At 39.8% G+C, this 19,153-nt stretch overlaps 1 long non-coding RNA gene across 1 annotated transcript in view; it reads right to left on the bottom strand.

Annotated features, from left to right (window-relative positions):
* Positions 1-484: 484 nt before the first annotated feature.
* LOC118006724 overlaps positions 485-19,153 on the bottom strand; it is a 29,860-nt gene continuing 11,191 nt past the window's right edge. The window contains exons 3-4 of the long non-coding RNA XR_004678169.1: positions 3,240-3,480; positions 485-1,115 (exon numbers count right to left, since the gene is read on the bottom strand). This is a non-coding gene — a long non-coding RNA (uncharacterized LOC118006724). The remainder of the gene's footprint in view (positions 1,116-3,239; positions 3,481-19,153) is intronic.

The raw sequence follows: 19,153 nt of genomic DNA, 5'->3' as shown, positions 1-19,153 counted from the left end.
AGGAAAAAGAAGAGAAAAGATACCAATTATCAATATCAGAAATGAAAGAAAAGATTTTATAGATCTACAGCAATTAAAAGGTTAGTGATGGAATATTATGAACAACTTCATATTAATAAACTTGAGAACTGACATGAAGTGGAAAAATTGCCCGAAAGACTGAAATTTCCAAAGCCTACTCAAGAGGAAATAAATCGGGGTGCATGAGTGGTACAGTCAGTTAATTGGCTGACTTTTGATTTCAGCTCAGGTCATGGTCTCAGGGTCCTGGGATCCAGCCCTGCATCAGGCTCCGTGTTCAGCGGGGAGTCTGCTTGAGGATTCTCTCTCTCCCCCAGTCCCTCCCCAACTTGCGTGCACATACACACTCTCTTTTTCTCTCTCAAATAAGTAAATAAATAAATTTATCCTAAAAAAAAAGAAGAAATATAGGCTGAGTAGTGCTATACGTATTAAAAAAAACCTAAATTTGTAGCTACAAACTTTCTGAAAAAGAAAACTCCTAGCCCATATAAGTTTGGTGGTGAATTTTGCCAAACATTAAAGGAAGAAATAATACCAGTTCTAGAGAAATTTTTCCAAAAAACGGAACAGGGTAGAACATTTTCCAATTTATTTTATGAGGCCAATATTAACTGATACCAAAATCAGACAAAGACATTACATGAAAAGAAATCTAAAGCCCAAATATACCTCATGGACAGAGATGCAAAAGTCCTTGGCAACATGTTAGCAAGTCAAATCCAGCAACATATTAAAAGGTAACACATAATGAACAAGTGGGGGATGCAAGTGATAAGGAAAATCTGTGTCCTAAGATGGCCAACCAAGCCAGCGAGAGAGTCCCAGTCCTTGCTCGGGGCTCTTCCAGGTTCTTCTCCCTGCTCTGCTTCCCGCGAGCACCAGTCCGGGTCCTTCTCCCTGCCCCGCTTTGCGCACGCGCCAAAAGTACCAAGTATGCGGAAGTAGAAGTGTATAAATTGCCCCCTTTGTGCTCGGGGCTCAGACCTTTGGACACCACTCTCCTCTGAGCGCACTGGTATTAAATAAACCTCCTGCCCTCCAAGATCTCCAGGTGCCGCTTGATTCTTCCATTGGGCGATCCAGTCCAGGTTCTGTAACACAAGGTTGGTTCAACATCTGAAAATCGATCAATGTAATTTACCGTATCAGCAGATAAGAAAAGAAAAATAACTATTTCAATGATGCAGATAATGTATTTTAGCAAAATTCAACATCCATTCATAATAAAATCTCTAAAGAAACGAGAAGCTATGAAACTGAGAAATCTGTTCACAATGTCCCTTTGCCTAAAATCCTATACCATTTCTATTGTTCCTGTCCCCTCTAACTCTAGTACTCTGCCAGCTTTCTCTTCACTCATTCATTCAATATCTATCAGTATCTACTGTGTGGAAGGCACACAGTTGTGGGTGCTGGGGGACAGAGCTGTGAGCAAAATAATAAAAATTCTCTGCCTTCATGGAGCTTACATTCTAGCAGGTTAATGCAGCTCCTCATGGCTCCCTGCACACTCTGCTCAGTGGCATTTCATTCCCTCACACTCGTCATTTCCCTCCTGGCACAGGACCTCTGAGGGACATGCTGGTCCCTCTGGAATTCTTTTCCTTCTCATTTTTTTTAAAGATTTTATTTATTTTAATAGAGAGAGAGACAGCGCACATGCACAAGTGAGGGGGAAGGGCAGAGGGAGAGGGAGAAGCAGCCTAGCAGGCTCTCCACTGAGCAGAGAGCCCGATGGACGTGCGACTCTATCCCAGGACCTTGGGAGCATGACCTGAGCCAAAGGCAGTTGCTTAACCAACAGAGCCACCCAGGCACCTGTCTCTCCCATCTTTGTAACTCTTACTTATTTTTCAGATGTTAGCTGAAGAGTCACTTCTGTAGGGAAATCTTCCTTGATTTCCCTGCCTAGATGCCCTCCTCTTTTATATGCTCTTACTGTGCTTACTTTCCTTCTCGTTATAGCCCTTATTGTATAATTATTTATGTGACACTTTGATTGACCTTTAGGTCTCCAATGGATTATGGGCTCTGCGAAGGCAGGGGCTCTGTTTTCACTCAACAGTGTCACTAATACCCAGTACAGAGTAGGTGCTCATTCAGTATTGTTTAAAAGAGTGAATTTATGCCTTCCTCCAAAACTTTATTAAATTTTGGCCTGGAATGGAATAAGAATTGGACTAAGAACCTGCTAAGAAAATAGCATCCAAGATGTGGAGAAAAGGGAATCCTCATGCATGGTTGGTGGGAATGTAAATTGGTGCAGCCACTGTGGGAAACTGTGGAGGTTCTTCACAATATTAAAACTAGAAATACTATATGGTCTAGAAATTCCACTGCTGGGTATTTACCCAAAGAAAATGAAAACAAAACATTAATTTAAAAAGATATGCAGCCCTATGTTTATTGCAGCATTATTTACAATAGCCAAGATATGGAAGCAGCCTGTGTCCACCGATAGATAAACGGATAAAGAAGTGGTATATATACAATGGAATATTACTCAGCCATAGAAGGAATGAAATCTTGTCATTCCTGACAACATGGATGAACTTAGAGAGTGTCATGCTAAGTGAAATAAGTCAGACAGAGAAAGACAAATGCCATATGATTTCACTGATATGTGGAATCTAAAAAATAAAACAAATGAACACACATATATACACACACAATAGAAACAGTCTCATAAATACAGAGAACAAACTGGTGGTTGCCAGAGGGGAGGGAGTGGGGGATGGGCAAAATAGATGAAGGGGATTAAGAGGTATAAACTTCCAGTTGTAAAATAGAGAAGTCACAGGGATGAAAAGTACAGCATAGGAAATATAGTCAGTAATATTGTAATAACCTTGTATGGTGACAGATGGTAACTACTTACCCTGGTGAGCACTGCATAATGTATAAAATTGTTGAATCCTTCGGTTGTATACTTGAAACGAACATAACATTGTATGTCAACTACACGTCAATAAAAAAAGAAAGAAAACAGCATCCAAGGAAGCATTAAGTAATTTATTAGTGGTCTTTAAATTAGTCATCAACCTGTCTAACCATATTTGGATTCACCCCATCGTTTTTCCACTTCATTTGTGGGATCTCAGGGGAGGCTTTTGAAGTTCAGCGCACTATGTGAACTGCATTCCTCTGCTCTGCTGACTTATCCACAAGGCGAATGAGGTTTGTTTTGTGTAACTAGATTTTGTGCATACTCTTACCAGACTTGGTCCTCCATCCTCTCTCATCTGTAAGGTGCTGGGCTCCATCAGGCGATTTCCCACATTCCTTCTGACCAAAGCTTTAGGAGCAGGGGCTGGGGCCCTGCACACTCACCAGTGAGGACTTGGCTCACCGGTGCTGCTGGGACCCAGGCGAGATGCTGCGCCCACAGCTCCAGCTTCACCCAGAGAGCCGCGGGAGGTGCTTGCAGAGAGAGGCTGGGTGGGGATGGCTTTCTCACTGGCAGGCAAGGCAGTGTGGGCCAAGGCAGTCAGGGGAAAACAAGAACAGCAGCTTTGATTCCTGGGATGCTCTCTGCCCTCCTCCCCCACCCTGACCTCCCCCACAGGAACCTAACTGTGTATCTCAGTCCTAGAATGTGAGGAATGCGCCAGAGCCTGATAGGCCTGAAGCAATCTGCAGAGAGGCAGGGAGGAGCGCTGCTCCCCAGTCAGAGGCCTGACAGTGTAAGGACTCTGGGTCCTGAGGGCTGGGCTGCCCCTCCCCTCCTCCCTGGGCTTCCTGCTGCAGCTGGATCTCAAAGGGGGCATTGTGCATTGAGTCCGCTCTAGGTCCCTCCCTTGTCTGCTAGGAGGTTGGAGAAGGGGCACTGTTAGAAAGGTGCCCCCACCAGCCTGTTAAGACTCATGTCCCTTGGAAGGATGGTGCAGACACAGGGGGTTGTTTCTGAGTCCCCGGAAGCAGTCTGTCCTCTGTCTGTTGGCTTTTACTATTTTTTTTTCCCAAAGAAACAGCTGTTTAGTTTCATATTCTTCATTTTTTTCCAGTTTTATTGAGATGAAGTTGACACACAGCACTGTAGAAGATTAAGGCATACAGCATAATGATTTGACTTATTGTCAAATCACAATAAATTTAAATTAAATGTCTATGTGTTCAGTTTCTACTTGATTTCTGCTCTTCCTTTACTATTTTCTTTCCTCCTTCCCCTTGCTTGTTTCGTTGGTTCTGCTTAGACAACTGATTTGAGACTGTCTTCTTTGCGCATATAAGCATGTGATGTTTTAAAGCTCCCTTTAAGCACTGCTTTTGCTGCATCCCCCAAATCTTGATAGGTTGATTTCATTGCATTCAAACTATTTTTTAATTTCCCTTGTGATTTCTCCCTCATCCCTTGAGTTATTTAAGAGTGTTTTGTTTAATTTGCACATATCTGGGGATTTTCCAGATATTTCTCTTTTATTGATTTCTAATTCAATTCCTTTGTGTTCAGAGAACATTCGTGGATGATTTCAATTTTTTGAATTTCTTGACATTTGTTTTTTGTCTCAGAATATGTTCTTCTTGGTGAATGTTTCATATGTGCTTGAAAAGACTGTCTATTCTGATGTTTTTTGGGGAGCATTGTTATATAAATGTCAATTGGGTCAAGTTGATTGAAAGTATTCAAGTCTTCTGTATCCTAACTGATTTTTTGTGGTGGTGGTGGTTGGGGTTTTTTTTTTTTTTTTGGTCTACATGTTCTATTAATTCCTGTGAGAGAAGTGTTGCAATATCCTGCAAAAATAGTAGATTTTATTAGTTATTTCAGTTTTGTTACTTATTGCTTCATGCATTTTAAACTGTGTTGTTAGGTACATGCATTTTTTTTTTTTTTAAGAATTTATTTTTAAGTAATCTCTACATCCAACCTGGGGCTCAAACTCACAACCTGGAGATCGCATGCCCCACTGATTGAGCCAGCCAGGTGCCCCAGTACATACACTTTTTTTTTTTTAAAGCAGGCCTCACACCCAGCATGGAGCCCAATGTGGGGCCTGAGCTCACTCATGCCCCTGAGATCAAGACCTGAGCTGCAATCAAGAGTCAGATGCTTAATCGACTGAGCCACCCAAGTGCCCCAACTTTTAAGATTGTTATATCTTTTTAACAAATTAGCCCCTTTATTAATGTCCCTATTTATCCTTGGTCATGTTCCTTGTTTTGAAATTCACTTTAATTGATATGAGGCATTTCCTTTGATCGGTACTTGAATGGCATTTCTCTTTTTTTTTTTAAAGATTTTTATTTATTTATTGAGAGAGAGAGAGAGAATGATAGAGAGAGAGCATGAGAGGGAGGAGGGTCAGAGGGAGAAGCAGACTCCCTGCTGAGCAGGGAGCCTGATGCGGGACTCCATCCCTGGACTCCAGGATCATGACCTGAGCCGAAGGCAGTCGCTTAACCAACTGAGCCACCCAGGCACCCTTGAATGGCATTTCTATTTTTATCCTTTTACTTTTAACCTAGTTATGTCTTTATATTTATATATTTCATTCCCTTTATCCAATCTGGCAATCTCTGAATTTTAAATGGAGAGTTTAGGCCATTTTTATTTAATGTAATTATTATTTGGTTGGGTCTAAATTTACCATCTTGTTATTATTATTATTAATATTTAGAGAGAGAGAGAGAGCACATGTACACACCCGCAAGCATTTGAGGGAGGGGCAGAGGGAGAGAGAAAATCTTAAGCAGGCTCCACACTCAGCTCAGAGCCCAACTTGGGGTTTGATCTCAAGACCCTGAGATCATGACCTGAGCGGAAATCAAGAGTTGATGCTTAACTGAATGAGCCACCCAGAGACCCCAATTATTATTATTTTTTATTCCATTTGTTCTTTGTTCCTTTTTCCTCTTTTCCTGCCTTCTTTTGGTTTGACTATTTTTTAATGATTACATTTAATATTAGGTATACTTTTTAAAATTTTAAAACACACCTTAACAAATTTAAAAGAATAGAATAAAACAATTTTTGCTATCACACTACCATGGAATTAAGCTAGAAATCAATAATAGAAAGATAACTGGAAAATCCCAAAATATGTGGAGATTAAACAATACATTTTTAAATAACACATGGATTCTAGAAGAAATCTCAAGAGAAATTTAAAAAATATTTTGAACTCAATGAAATTGAAATAATAACTTATCAAAGTTTGTGGGATGCAGTGAAAGCAGTACTTAGAGAGAAATTTATAACACTGAATATATTAAAAAAAAGGAAAGACCTAAAATTGATAATCTAAATTTCCACCTTAGGAAACTAGAAAAAGAAGAGCAAATGAAATCCAAAGTAAGTAGAAGAATAGAAATGATAATAATTAGAACAGAGACCAATGAAATTGAAAACAGGAAATCAATAGAGAAAAATTAATGAAACCAAAAACTGGGTCTTTGAAAAGATCAATAAAAAGATAAAAAGTAAAATAGATGAAAAAAAGAGGGAGGACACAAATCACTAATATCAGAAATGAAAAGGGGTCATTATTACAGATCCCATGGAAATTAAAGGATAATAAAGGAATACTATGAACAACTCTATGCCCACAAATCTGATAATGTAGACAAAATGGACTAATTCCTTAAAATGAACAATCTGACCAAAGTCACACAAGAAGAAATAGATGATTTGAATGGGCCCATATCTATTAAAGAAATTGAGTCAATAATTAAGAATCTTCCAAAACAGAAAGAACCAGACCCAGATGGGTTCATGGGTGAATTCTACCAGATGTTTAAGTTAGAAATTATACCAAAGCTCTAAAAATCTCTTTTAGAGGTTAGAAGCAGAGGAAATACTTCCTAATTCATCCTATGAGACCAGCTTTACCTTAATACCCAAACCAGACAAAAACATTACAAGAAGAGAAAACGACAGACCAATATCTTTCACGAGCATAGATGCAAAAGTCCTCAACAAAATATTAGCAAATTGAATCCAAAAAAGTATAAAAAGACTTATATACCATGACAACTGGGATTTATCCCAGATATGCAAGTAGGTTTAACATTCAAAATCAATTAATGTAATCTATCCCATAGAAAAATCACATAATCATGTGAATAGATGCAGAAAAAGCATTTAATAAAATTTAACACTCATTCATGATAAAAACTCTTAGTAAGCTAGGAATAGAGGGGAACTGTCTCAACTTGATAAAAACGATCTACAAAAAACCTACAGCTAGCATCATACTTAATTGTGAGAAACTCAAGACTTTGCCTCTAAGATCAGATACAAGGCAAGCATGTCCCTACTCACAATTCCGTTTCAACATTGTGCTGGAAGTCCTTGCTAATTAGTAAGGCAAGAAAAGGAAACCAAAGGTATACAGGTTGGGAAGCAAGACTTAAAACTGTCATTGATCATCTGTATAATATATGTGATTATAGCAAGATTTCAAGATACAAAGTTAACATAAAAATCAATTGCTTTTCTAAATACTAACAATGAACCAGTGGAATTTGAAATTAAAAACACAATACCATTTACATTAGCACCCACCAAAAGGAAATACTTTTAACAAAATATGTACAAGTTCTTTAGGAGGAAATCTATAAAACTCTGATAAATGAGATCAAAGAAGAACTACATAAATGGAGATAATATTCCATGTTCATGAATAAGAGGAAGACTCAATATTGTTAAGCCGTCTGTTCTTCCCAGCTTGATCTATAGATTCAATGCAATCTCCATCAAAATCCCAGCAAGTTATTTTATGGATATTGACAAAATGATTCTAAAATTTATATGGAAAGGCAAATGACTCAGAATAGCCAACACCATATTGAAAGAGAAGAACAAAATTGGAGGACTGATGCCACCTGACTACAAGACTTACTATAAAGCTGCAGTAATCAAGACAGTGTGGTTTTGGCAAAAGACAGACAAATAGATTAATGGAACAGAATAGAGAGCCCAGGAAATAGACTCCTATAAGTATAGTCAACTGATCTTTGACAAAGGGGCAAAGGCAAAAGAATGGAGCAGAGATAGTCTTCTCAAGAAACGGGGTGCTGGAATAACTGGACATCTAGACCTGTGTCTGGTCTAGACACAGACCTTACACCCTTCCCCAATAATTAATCAAAATGGATCACAGACCTAAATGTAAACTATGAAACTATAAAACTCCTAGACAATAACATAGGAAAAAACCTAGATGACCTTGGGTATAGTGATGCCTTTTTAGATATGACACCAAAGACATGATCCATGGAAGAAATAATTGATAAACTGGACTTCATTAAAATTAAAAATAAAACAAAACAAAACAACTGCTTCTGGGAAAGACAATGTCAAGAGAATGAGAAGACAAGCCACAGACTGGGAGAAAACATTTGCAAAGAATATACCTGATAAAGGACTGGTGTCTAAAATATGCAAAGAACTATTAAAACTCAACAATAAGAAAACAGCCCAATTAAAGAATAGGCCAAAGACCTTAACAAACACCTCACCAAAGAAGATACGCAGAAGGAAATAAGCATATGAAAAGATGTTCCTCATCCTTTGTCATAAGGGAAATGCAAATTAATACCACTACATACCTATTAGAATGACCAAAATCTAGAACACTAACACCACCAAATGCTGATAAGGATGTGGAGCAACAGAAATTCTCATTCATTGTTAGTGGAAATGCAAATGGTACAGATGCTTTGGAATACAGTTTGGTGGTTTCTTTCTTTCTTTCTTTTTTTAAAGATTTTATTTATTTATTTGACAGAGAGAGACAGTGAGAGAGGGAACACAAGCAGGGGGAGTGGGAGAAGCAGGCTTCCCGCAGAGCAGGGAGAATATTATTCAGTGCTAAAAAGAAACAAGTTATCAAGCCATAGAAAGACATGGAGGAAACTTAAATGCATATTACTAAATGAAAGAAGCCACTCTGGAAAGGCTATGTACTGTACGATTCCAGCTATATGACACTCTGGAAAAGACAAAACTATGGAGACAGTGACAAGATCTGTGGTTATAGGGGAGGGGAGTTGTGATGAATAAGCAGAGCACAGAGGATTTTTAAAGCAGTGAAAATATTCTCTATGATATTATAATGATGGCTCTATGTCATTATACATCGTCTAAAGCCATAGCATATCCAACACCAAGAATGAATCCTAAAACTATAGACTTAGGGTGATTATGCTGTGTCAATGTGGGTTCATCCTTGGTAAATATTGTACCATTCTAGTGAGTCATGTTAACGGGGGAGGCCGTGCATGTGGGGGTGGGTAGTAGGTATATAGGAAATCTCTGTATCATCTTCTCAATTTTGTTGTAAACCTAAAACTGTTCCAAAAAAGTTTAAAAAAATCAACAGAGCCTCAGGGACATGGGAGACAATATCAAAAGTTCTAACATTATAGACTCGCCACATAATTGGACTCCTCAAATAAGAGGAGAGATAGAATGGGGCAGATATCTTCTCAAAGGTACAAATTCAAGAAGCTCCGTAAGATAAATTAGAAGAAAAGTATATCTAGTCACATCATAGTCAAAGTGTTGAAAACCAAAGGTAAAGAGAAAATACTGAAAGAGCTAGGGGAAAAGACACATGACATACAGTGGAATATGACAGACTTTCTACTTTGACCAAACTTGAATCAAGTTCCTCTGAGTCTTTTTTCTGATTAGGTCCCAACCTTAGGCTCTGTCCTTGATCCACCTAGTTCAGGGTTAGGAAGAATCCTGCTGAGTCAGTTTAGCGAAAATTCCTTACTTAGTATCTGATCACCCTCGATGTCTGATAAAATTCCTCATCTACCCTCAATATCTTATCATCCTGGCTTGCCTTCAGCAAGAATTCTGTTGAGCAAGCCCAGCAAGAATCCTCCTATTCCTGATGTTTTGTGTCAGTAATTTTCCATTTACTTCCCCCTATCCTATTACTTGGCTATAAATTTTCACTTTTCTTCATTGTATTTGGAGTTGAGCCTAATCTCTCTCCCCTACCGCAAAACCCTATTGTAATAGTCCCTTCTTGAACAGACTCTCTTATCATCTTTAACAAGTGTCATGAATATTTTTTCTTTACAAAATATCAATTCCAAAGACATCTGATTTCCCATTACAAACCATGGGGGCCAGAGGACTATAAAACAACACTAATTGATAAGGAGTGATTCTCAGAGCTGACTGAAAAAAGGTGAGACCTAATGAATGCTATTCATGATATATACACTTTAAACACAAGGAGAGATTAAAAGCAAATGGATTGGAAAAGATATCATGTAACCTGTAAGCACAGGAAGGCTGGAGTGGCTATAGTACACAAAAAGATGCAATCATTAATGTGTGGGCTCAATAATAGATCCTTAAAGTATACAAAGAAGCAACTGAAAGAATTAAAGGGAGAAATAGAAATTCTACAATAACAGTTGGGGGTCTTAACACCCTCAGTAATGAAAAGAACAAAAAAATCACACATGATTGAAAGAACACAAAAGTCGGTAAAAGGAAAGGTCATCTGAAAACAATCATCTTGACATAATCAATATTTAGAGAACACTATATCCTATCACCACAGAATAGATCTTTTTTTTTTTCTCATGTACACAGTACCTTTATTGAGACAGACCCAATTTGTGAAGAATATGACCCATGCTCAAACTCATACTTCATCTGCATATGGTCTAGACACCACAACCAAATACATTGTTGTAAGGACATTAATTTTGGCTATGACATTTACTTGTTTATAAATCTTCCATCACTCACCACTGCCTACAAGGTTAATTTAAATCTCTTCAGACTGACATACAAAATGAAGCACAATCTGCCTGCCATCTTCCACCCCCTATCATCATGACTCATAATGCGCCATCTCATGTAATTTTTTTTTTGGCCATAGTTCATGTGGACTCTGTATTATCTGCCAAACATACATTGCACATTTGACTGCCAAGTCTTCATCCATTTCTTTCCCACTACTTTTTATGCCCTCCCTCATATTTTCACCTAGGATCATCTGTATCCTCTGAGGTTCAGACTGCCTCAAAGGTATTTGGGGGCCATGTGAGAACATCATGTGTTTCCATCAGTTCGCCAGCTGTATAACTTAGGACACGTTAATCTCTCTGCCTATGCCTCAGTTTTCTCATCTGTAAAATGTGTATAATATTAGTACTTGCCTAATAGGATTGTCATGAACTTTAATGAGCTAATGCATGTGAGACACTTAGGATGGTGCCTGGCACAGTGTGTATGATCAATATGTGCTAATTCTTATTTTGTGGTTATTATTGGTGGTAACTTTTGAGAGACCATTTTATTTTATTTTATTTTTTTAAAGATTTATTTATTTATTTGACAGAGAGAGACACAGCGAGAGAGGGAACACAAGCAGGGGGAATGGGAGAGGGAGCAGACTTCCCGCCAAGCAGGGAGCCTGATGCAGGGCCCGATCCCAGGACCCTGGGACCATGACCTGAGCTGAAGGCAGCCGCCTAACCAACTGAGCCACCCAGGCGCCCCCGAGAGACCATTTTAATTAGATGGTGGGACAGGTGTCAGATTTTGTAATTTTCTTATGGGCTTCTGCATCTCAGCCAGCATTTCCTTAGCATAATCTCCAAACTGGCTGTTGCTAGAGAGATTAGAAGCATACCCGCAGCTCCCTTTGCAGAAATGCGGTGGATCTAACCAGGTCTAATTTCATCAGGGCCTTTTTGTGATGAAATGGATTGTCTACCCTGGCCCTCCAATATCCTCTATCCCCTCCCTGAATTTCAGTAAGTCAGTATCACTAAATTAATTTATCACATTTTAGCTGGCTTAGTTGTAGGGGATACACTCTCGCCATGAAGAACACCACCCCTTGTATCGCGGTGGTGGCATGAGAACTTCTCCTTATTTCTGCAATGTCTTCTGTGGCCTCTCCACCTGGTCACCTGTGGGACCCCATCACCAGAGACTGCACATTGCGTAGGGAAGGGGAGAGTGAACCAGGAGACGGGGAGAGGTGGAAGAATGAGGGGAGAGAGGAACTGGCTCATTGCCCCCACCCAAATACACTCTAGATCACAGACCTCCCCAAAACACTGCAATGACGGAAAAAGCCCACAAACCACCTGGCTACAAAGTCGCGGCCAGGGTGTGGAGTCCTGGGAATCATCCTGTGTGCTATGCAGGTGGTCTGGCCACTGGGTGTCACTCTTAGTCTGTGTTCCTTTGGTTTGGTATCAGGTTTCTGGCATTTGCTGGTCTCCTTCTTCTTCCCCCAGGCTCCCTCCCTGTGCTGATCTATCTCCCTTGGCAGGCTTTACTGACTGCGTAGACAGTGCACTGAGAATGAAACGACCCCAGAAGCGGATTTCTGATCTGCACCTGGGAAAGTAGCCTGTGTGTCACAGAAACAAGCAGTAACTAGTTCTATAGCCACAGCACCCAGGAAGTGAACTCTTAAAACATAGAAATATTTCATTAATTTTATCATTTATTGCTGTTATTTCCTCCTTTATATATTATTTGATTTTTATTTTATTAATCTATATTCTTATCTTTTTATTTAGTTCTTTCATTCTATCAAATTGAACATGTAGATTAAGTGGAAATTAAACCCAGGCAGAAGGACTGGGAGGAAAGACCTAAACACAAAAAACCTTTAGAGAAATAGAAATCATATTTAACAAACCTATTATTTTTACTTACCCTCTTTAGAACTTGGTGGGATTTTCAATTGAAGATTCATGTCTTCAATTCTGGAATATTCTCCATCATTTTCCTTGTGAATACTGACTCGTGAGTCTCTCCTGTGGAAGTTCTAGTAGATTATGCTGGGCATCTCATTCTATCTTCCAACTTTCTTGGTTAATTCTTCCGTTTTCTTGTTTCTCCATGCTATCTGAGTAATTTCTGCAAATCTATGCTCGGGTCCATTAGTTTTTTTTCTCTGCTGTGCTGAATCTTTTGTTTAACTTATCCAGTGAGTCCTTAATTGCAGTGACTTTGTTTTTTGTTTCCAAGAGTTGAATTTTGTTATTTATCAAATCTGTCTGTCCCTCTTCCTATAATACTCTATTCTTTCATTATGGTTCCTAAGTTTAAAATTTTTTTTTTTTTTAAGTAGGCCATGCCCAGCGTGGAGCCCAACGTGGGGCTTGAACTTATGACCCTGAGATTGAGATCTGAGCCAAGATCAAGAGTCAGACATTTAACCGTCTGAGCCACCTGGATGTCCCAGTTTAAAAATCTTTTAAATTACTTTGACCTGCTTGTTCTTTCATTTCCAGCTCTATTATTTCCCATTCTTGCAATGCTGATTTATGGGCTGGCTGCATCTGCTGGTTTTCTCTCTCAGTAGTTAATTTCCTTATGTGATTTGTATCTCTTTATGATCTATGGTTGATCCTTGAACAATGCAGGGGTTAGGAATGCTGACCTCCTGTGCAGTTGAAAATCTGTGTGTAACTTTTGACTCCCCCCAAACTTAACTATTAATGCCTACTGTTGACTGGAACCTTTACTGATAACAAAAACAGTCAATTAACACGTATTTTGTATGTTCTATGTATTATATACTGTATTCTTACAATAAAGTAAGCTAGAGAAAAGAAAATGTGATTAAGAAAATCATCAGGAAGGAGAAAGAGTGGGTCTCCGGCTGGCAGAGGGAGCACCGAGGAAGCATTAATGACCTTCTACAACAAGGTGAAACGAATAAAGAAGAGAGATTCAGTTCTAACATCCAAAAATCAGACTGAAAGATTGACCTGTCCTGGTTCCTCCGACTTTACTTTGAACCCATTTGAGGTTCTTCAGATGGATCCTGAAGTGACAGATGCAGGAATAAAAAAGTTTTGACCAAAATGAAGATGATGCTGACAGCACAAAAAGCTTTTGAAGCTGTGGACAAAGCTTAGAAGTTGCTCCTGGATCAGGAACAAAAGAAGAGGGCCCTGGATATCATTCAAGCAGGAAAAGAATACATAGAACACACTGTGAGAGTGAAAAAAGCAATTAAGGGGGAAGGAAAACCTACAAATTTGGGGAAGGATGATCCTGAGCTGTTCAAACAAGCAGTAAGTAAGAACAGACTAGGGTTGCCTGCCTTCAGCTCAGGTCATGATCCCAGGGTCCTGGGATTGAACCCCCATCAGGCTTCTTGCTCAGCTGGGAGTCTGCTTCTCTCTCTCCCTCTGTTCCCCCCCGCTCCCCTCCCCCAGCTTGTGCTCATGCGCTCTCTCTGTCTCAAATAAATGAATAAAATCTTAAAAAAAAAAAAAAAAGAACAGACCATAAAACTCTTTGCTGACCTGGAAATTAAAAGGAAAGAGGGAGAAGCCAACGAGATGCATGAAAGGAAGAAGAGATAGAAGCTGGAGAAAAAGCCAAATGAGAAAGGGAGTGGCAGAAAAACTTTGAGGCAAGTCGAGATGGTCGTATGGACAGCTGGCGAAACTTCCAGGCAAATCCAAAGGCGCAGAAAGAAGAAAAACTGGACCTTCCTTCCACCATCAAAAGTAATAATGGAATGGCGTGAACCACAGAACCTTCCCCCAACTGTCTCCACTCTTGCTTTGAAGGACTCATTCTTTCCTCCCATTTTCACCCCAACATAGAGTAGTATTTGCTTTTTAGTCCACTTTGTTTTCAATACAATTTAATGGCGATCAGAATAAGTCCTTTGCACATTGAAATGAGGAGTTGGGTTTAAAACGAAACCTCCCCCACCACCCGTGGACCAGGTGCCTTCCTTTCCCGCAGCCCATAATGTAACATTTTGTACTTCACCGAATTGTGATGGTTGGAAACTTCATGTATAGTTTGTGGAAATCAACCAATTAAATGTTTTGAGTTAAAAAAAAAAAAAGAACATCATAAGGAAGAGAAAATACATTTACAGTACTGTATTTATCAAAAAATGCACGTTAAGTGGACCCGTGAAGTTCAAACCCATGTTATTCAAGGGTCAACCATACTCTGAGCTACTCCTTAACATTAAAATTTGGGTTTCTCATGAACCCTACATTGTGGAAGAGTAGTTTTTGTGATTGTTTCTGTTGTCTCTGTAGAGAATTAACACCCAGGGGCTAGTTTTTGCCCCTTGACTGGGATACCTTCAGCCTTTAGAATAAATTCAGATCCTATACCTTCTCAAGGAGTAGGACTGGGTGTTCAATTTTTCCACACAAGTCCTCAGACAGACACATAGCTTCTCCAGGGTGTCCTTGGAAGGTGGAAGAAGTTTTCGAATCCCTTTTTGATGGAAAAGAACACTTCTAGATTTCAAGCTTTATGCAGGGAGCAACCTTCCAGCTCCCCTGCTTGATCTAAGCCCCAAGTCATCTCTAAGAAGGAGGAAGGGAAATTAGAAGGCCAGCCCCAGCTCTGACTCATCTTCTGGTTGAGAATCCCCAGGGTCCCCATGGCATCTGCTCCTATTTATTCATAGGGCTTTGATTTCTGTGCTTGTTTCTGGATCCTAAGGATTTCCCTTTCTTTCCTTAAAAAAAACCATGTATTAAAATATTTATCTTTGTCACATTTTTATCCTACTTTGACCTTTAGTGATTCAGTTTATCTTCTGGTTTTCTTTCCTTCTTTTATTTCCCCCCCCCATGGAACAATCTAGGTTATTTATTTAAGCCATCTCCTGCCATAAGCAAAGGGATGGAAGATCAGTATACTGGTCATCATTTGATACAAGTAAGAAAGTTGAACTTAAGGTCCCATATACTTTTCTGGTCTGTGTGCAAAGTGATGGTCCAAACCAGTGTTGTGGTCCCCACTGGGTAGTGGTCTGTGTTCTCTTTATTCATCTCTTCATAGCCAGTCTGAGTACCATCTCCCCAGGGAAAGCGCTTGGCCCTCATGTGCAGACAGGGTAGGTGACACACTGGGGTCTCTTGTGCTCTCTGTGATATGACTTCAGGAAGATGTTCAGCAGACTCACCCCCATGCTGGCAAGTGCTATAGAATAGCTGAGGGCCTTCCACCTGCCAGCTGACCCCTCCTCGCCATGGCTACCACCCAACACGGGTGGCCTCAGCTGTGCCCTGGACCGACCTAGCAGCCCAAAACTCGGGACCCAGCTGCCACTGCCATTTTTGACCTCCATCTCTTGGTTTTCTTATGAGAGGTCTTCAAACAGGGTCATGCGAGCTGTGGGGGGAGAAGGATAAGCTGCAGGGATACGGACAGCTTCCTCACTCTGAACCCTGCCCTCTACCCTGTTTTCAGCAGGGAAGCTCTTCTTGTGTCCTGCTCTATAGCAGCCTAGCTGTGTGACCCTGGCAAGTACTTCATCCTTGTGTACCTCCGTTTCTTCATCTGCAAAAAGGGAACAATAACAGTTCTGCCTCCCTGGACTGTTGTGAGGACAAATGAGATATGCACAAAGCACTCAGAGCCTGCTTCAAAATAAGCATGCAGTAAGTGATCTTTATTGTTAATTATTGAGCTCCAAGTTATATTTCTTCTAAAAAAATGGTTCTGAACTAAAAAAAAAAGTCTTTTCAGATGTAAATGGGGCTTTAAAAGCTATATAGATATGTTCTAGACTGGGTCTTTTCTAAAAGAATTTCTAGTTTGAAAATTCTTCATTTCTATGCTAATTCTGCCAGCAGGAAAGTTAATTTGAGCCAAGCTTGCCTAGCAAAGTTAGTTTTAGATCTCTAAACATAAAGATCTCTATTGTTTATGATAATTTTCTTTCAGCCCCCTGACATTCCTTCAACCCTACTTCCCATCCCATAGCAATTCTTTTCTTTTCTTAATGCTTCACAATGAACTTGTTGTAACCATTGTACAAGCTTCCTTCTGATTTGAGTCAGCCTTGCTTGCTTCATGGTTTGTCAACGTTGTGTCACCAGTCCCTAGATTTGTTGCTGAAATTGCCTAACTATAAAGAAATTGCATCTAATGGACCCTTTCTAAGCTTTACATTTATGGTAACCTCTTCTACATTTCATGTGAAAGTGGGGGACTATGTAGTCTCAAAAAGAATAGGGTTAGGGAAAGGGTTTTGCTCTGTTTTCTAAGAGAAAGTGCTATTGGGAGGGGCATTTTCATTCTCACTTCGACCTCCTCAGCAAATGTTCAGTGCAGGTCCACACTGATGGACTGGTGATAGCAGTGCTTACTTGCAGGCATGATTATATTATGAATTGATGAGATGATGAGTCAGGATTCAGCCATGAAGAGCGAGGGTTGATGGTCTCCTATCACCTCCCAATGTGGAATGTAAAAATTGGCAGGTCAGAGGCCTTGCACTGACTCCCCCTCTCCTCCCTACCCTCCTTGGGCCTTCATTCAGGTGCAGAAATGCTCCCATTTTCAGTGATGAGGTGAGATGTTCTCTTTAGGTTTAGGGAAGTGACAGAAGATTGGAGTGGGCCTACTTCTCTGTGGGTTGCTCATATTGATATAACATCTGTCTACCAGCTGATTGTATGTTCCTAGTATCTTCTGAAGGCCCAAGCCCCTCAAGATCAATAGGGTCTTTTTAACTGTGAATAGGGTTGTTCCAGTTCTATCCATGAATTTGGAGTTACGGTCATAATTGAGTTGATGACGTGGATAATAGTTGATTGGAACAATTGGTGTAAAAAATCCAGGGTTACATAGAGCATGTTGTCTTACACTTAGTGGAAGCAAGGAGAATAGTAAGCCAGGACTGTCCCACCTCTGAACTCTCCTGTGGTTTGAGGATGTAATGTGGTTGAGGGGTCCATCAGTAAAAGAAGGCTTTGATTACTTTGGCTCAGCCAGGGAGGTTGGTGACCACCTTAGCTTACCCTGGAGCTCACAGCACAGTCTCAGCAGCAAGGTTGATGTTCTAGTACTTGAGAGAGGGTGGTCAGAGAGGGTTGTGGGATGTTCTATATATCATGTTTAAGACAGGGTAGCAGGGAAAGTGTGGGATCTTTTTTCCCAGTCCTTTTGAGGGCCAAAATCTGACACTTTCTTCAGAAGGCCAAAAGCTGCCTCATTATCAAAATGAACCAGTCTCATTAGTTAAAGGCAATGTTATGTTTCCATTACTGTGAATTAATTCACATATATATAGTGTGAGGTAAGGATCCAACTTCATTCTTTTGCATGTGGCCATGCAATTCTCCCAGCACCATTTGTTGAAAGACTATTTTTTTCCTCCATTGATTTGGTACCCTTGTGGAAAATCAATTGACATGGGCTTATGGACTCTCAATTCTATTACAATGACCTATCCTTATATTAGTATCTCACTATCTTGATTACCATTGTTTTACCAGTAACTTCTGAAATTGAGAAGTGTAAAATTGAGACCTTTATCCTTTGTTTTCAAGACTCTTTTGGCTATTCTGGGTTCCTAAGTCTCCATATGAATTTTAGTGTCAGCTTGTCAATTTCTAGAAAAGAAGCTGCTGGGATTTTGATAGAGATTATGTTGAATCTGTAGATTAATTTTGGGAGTCTTGCCATCTTAACAAAATTAAGTCTTCCAAATTCGTGAACATGAGATGTTTTTCTTTCATTGAGATCTTTAACTTCTTTAAATGATGTTTTGTAGTTCCCAGAGTATAAGTTTCCCACTTCTTTTTTTTTTAAAGATTTTATTTATTTTTTGACAGAGAGAGAGACAACGAGAGCGGGAACACAAGCAGGGGGAGTGGGAGAGGGAGAAGCAGGCTTCCCGCCGAGCAGGGAGCCCGATGCAGGACTCGATCCCAGGACCCTAGGATCATGACTTGAGCCGAAAGCAGACGCTTAATGACTGAGCCACCCAGGAACCCCAACTTTTGCACTTCTTTTGTTAAATAGATTTCTAAGTACTTTATTATTTTTGATGCTATTGTGAATTGAATTGTTTTCTTAATTTCATTTTTGGATTGTTCATTGCTAATGCAGAGAAAAAAATTTGTTTTTTTTTTTTTTTTTAGTAGGCTCCATGCCCAATAGGGGATCAAACTCATGACTGCACTCACCATCGTACTCACAATGGTGAGATCAAGACCTGTGCCAAGATCAAGAGTCAGACACTTAGCTGACTGAACCACCCAGGCGCCCCCCCAAATTTATTTATTTTTGTATATTGTTCTCATATCTTGCAATCTTGCTAAACTCCTCTATTAGTTCTAATGGTTTTAAAAAATTGGATTCCTTATGATTTTCTACATATAAGATCATATCACCTGAGAGGAGAGA

This window comes from Mirounga leonina, unplaced genomic scaffold (genome assembly GCF_011800145.1).
Source record: "Mirounga leonina isolate KUSES-001 unplaced genomic scaffold, KU_Mleo_1.0 Mir_99, whole genome shotgun sequence".
Taxonomy (NCBI): domain Eukaryota; kingdom Metazoa; phylum Chordata; class Mammalia; order Carnivora; family Phocidae; genus Mirounga; species Mirounga leonina.
This window is presented reverse-complemented; position numbering and strand designations above follow the sequence as displayed.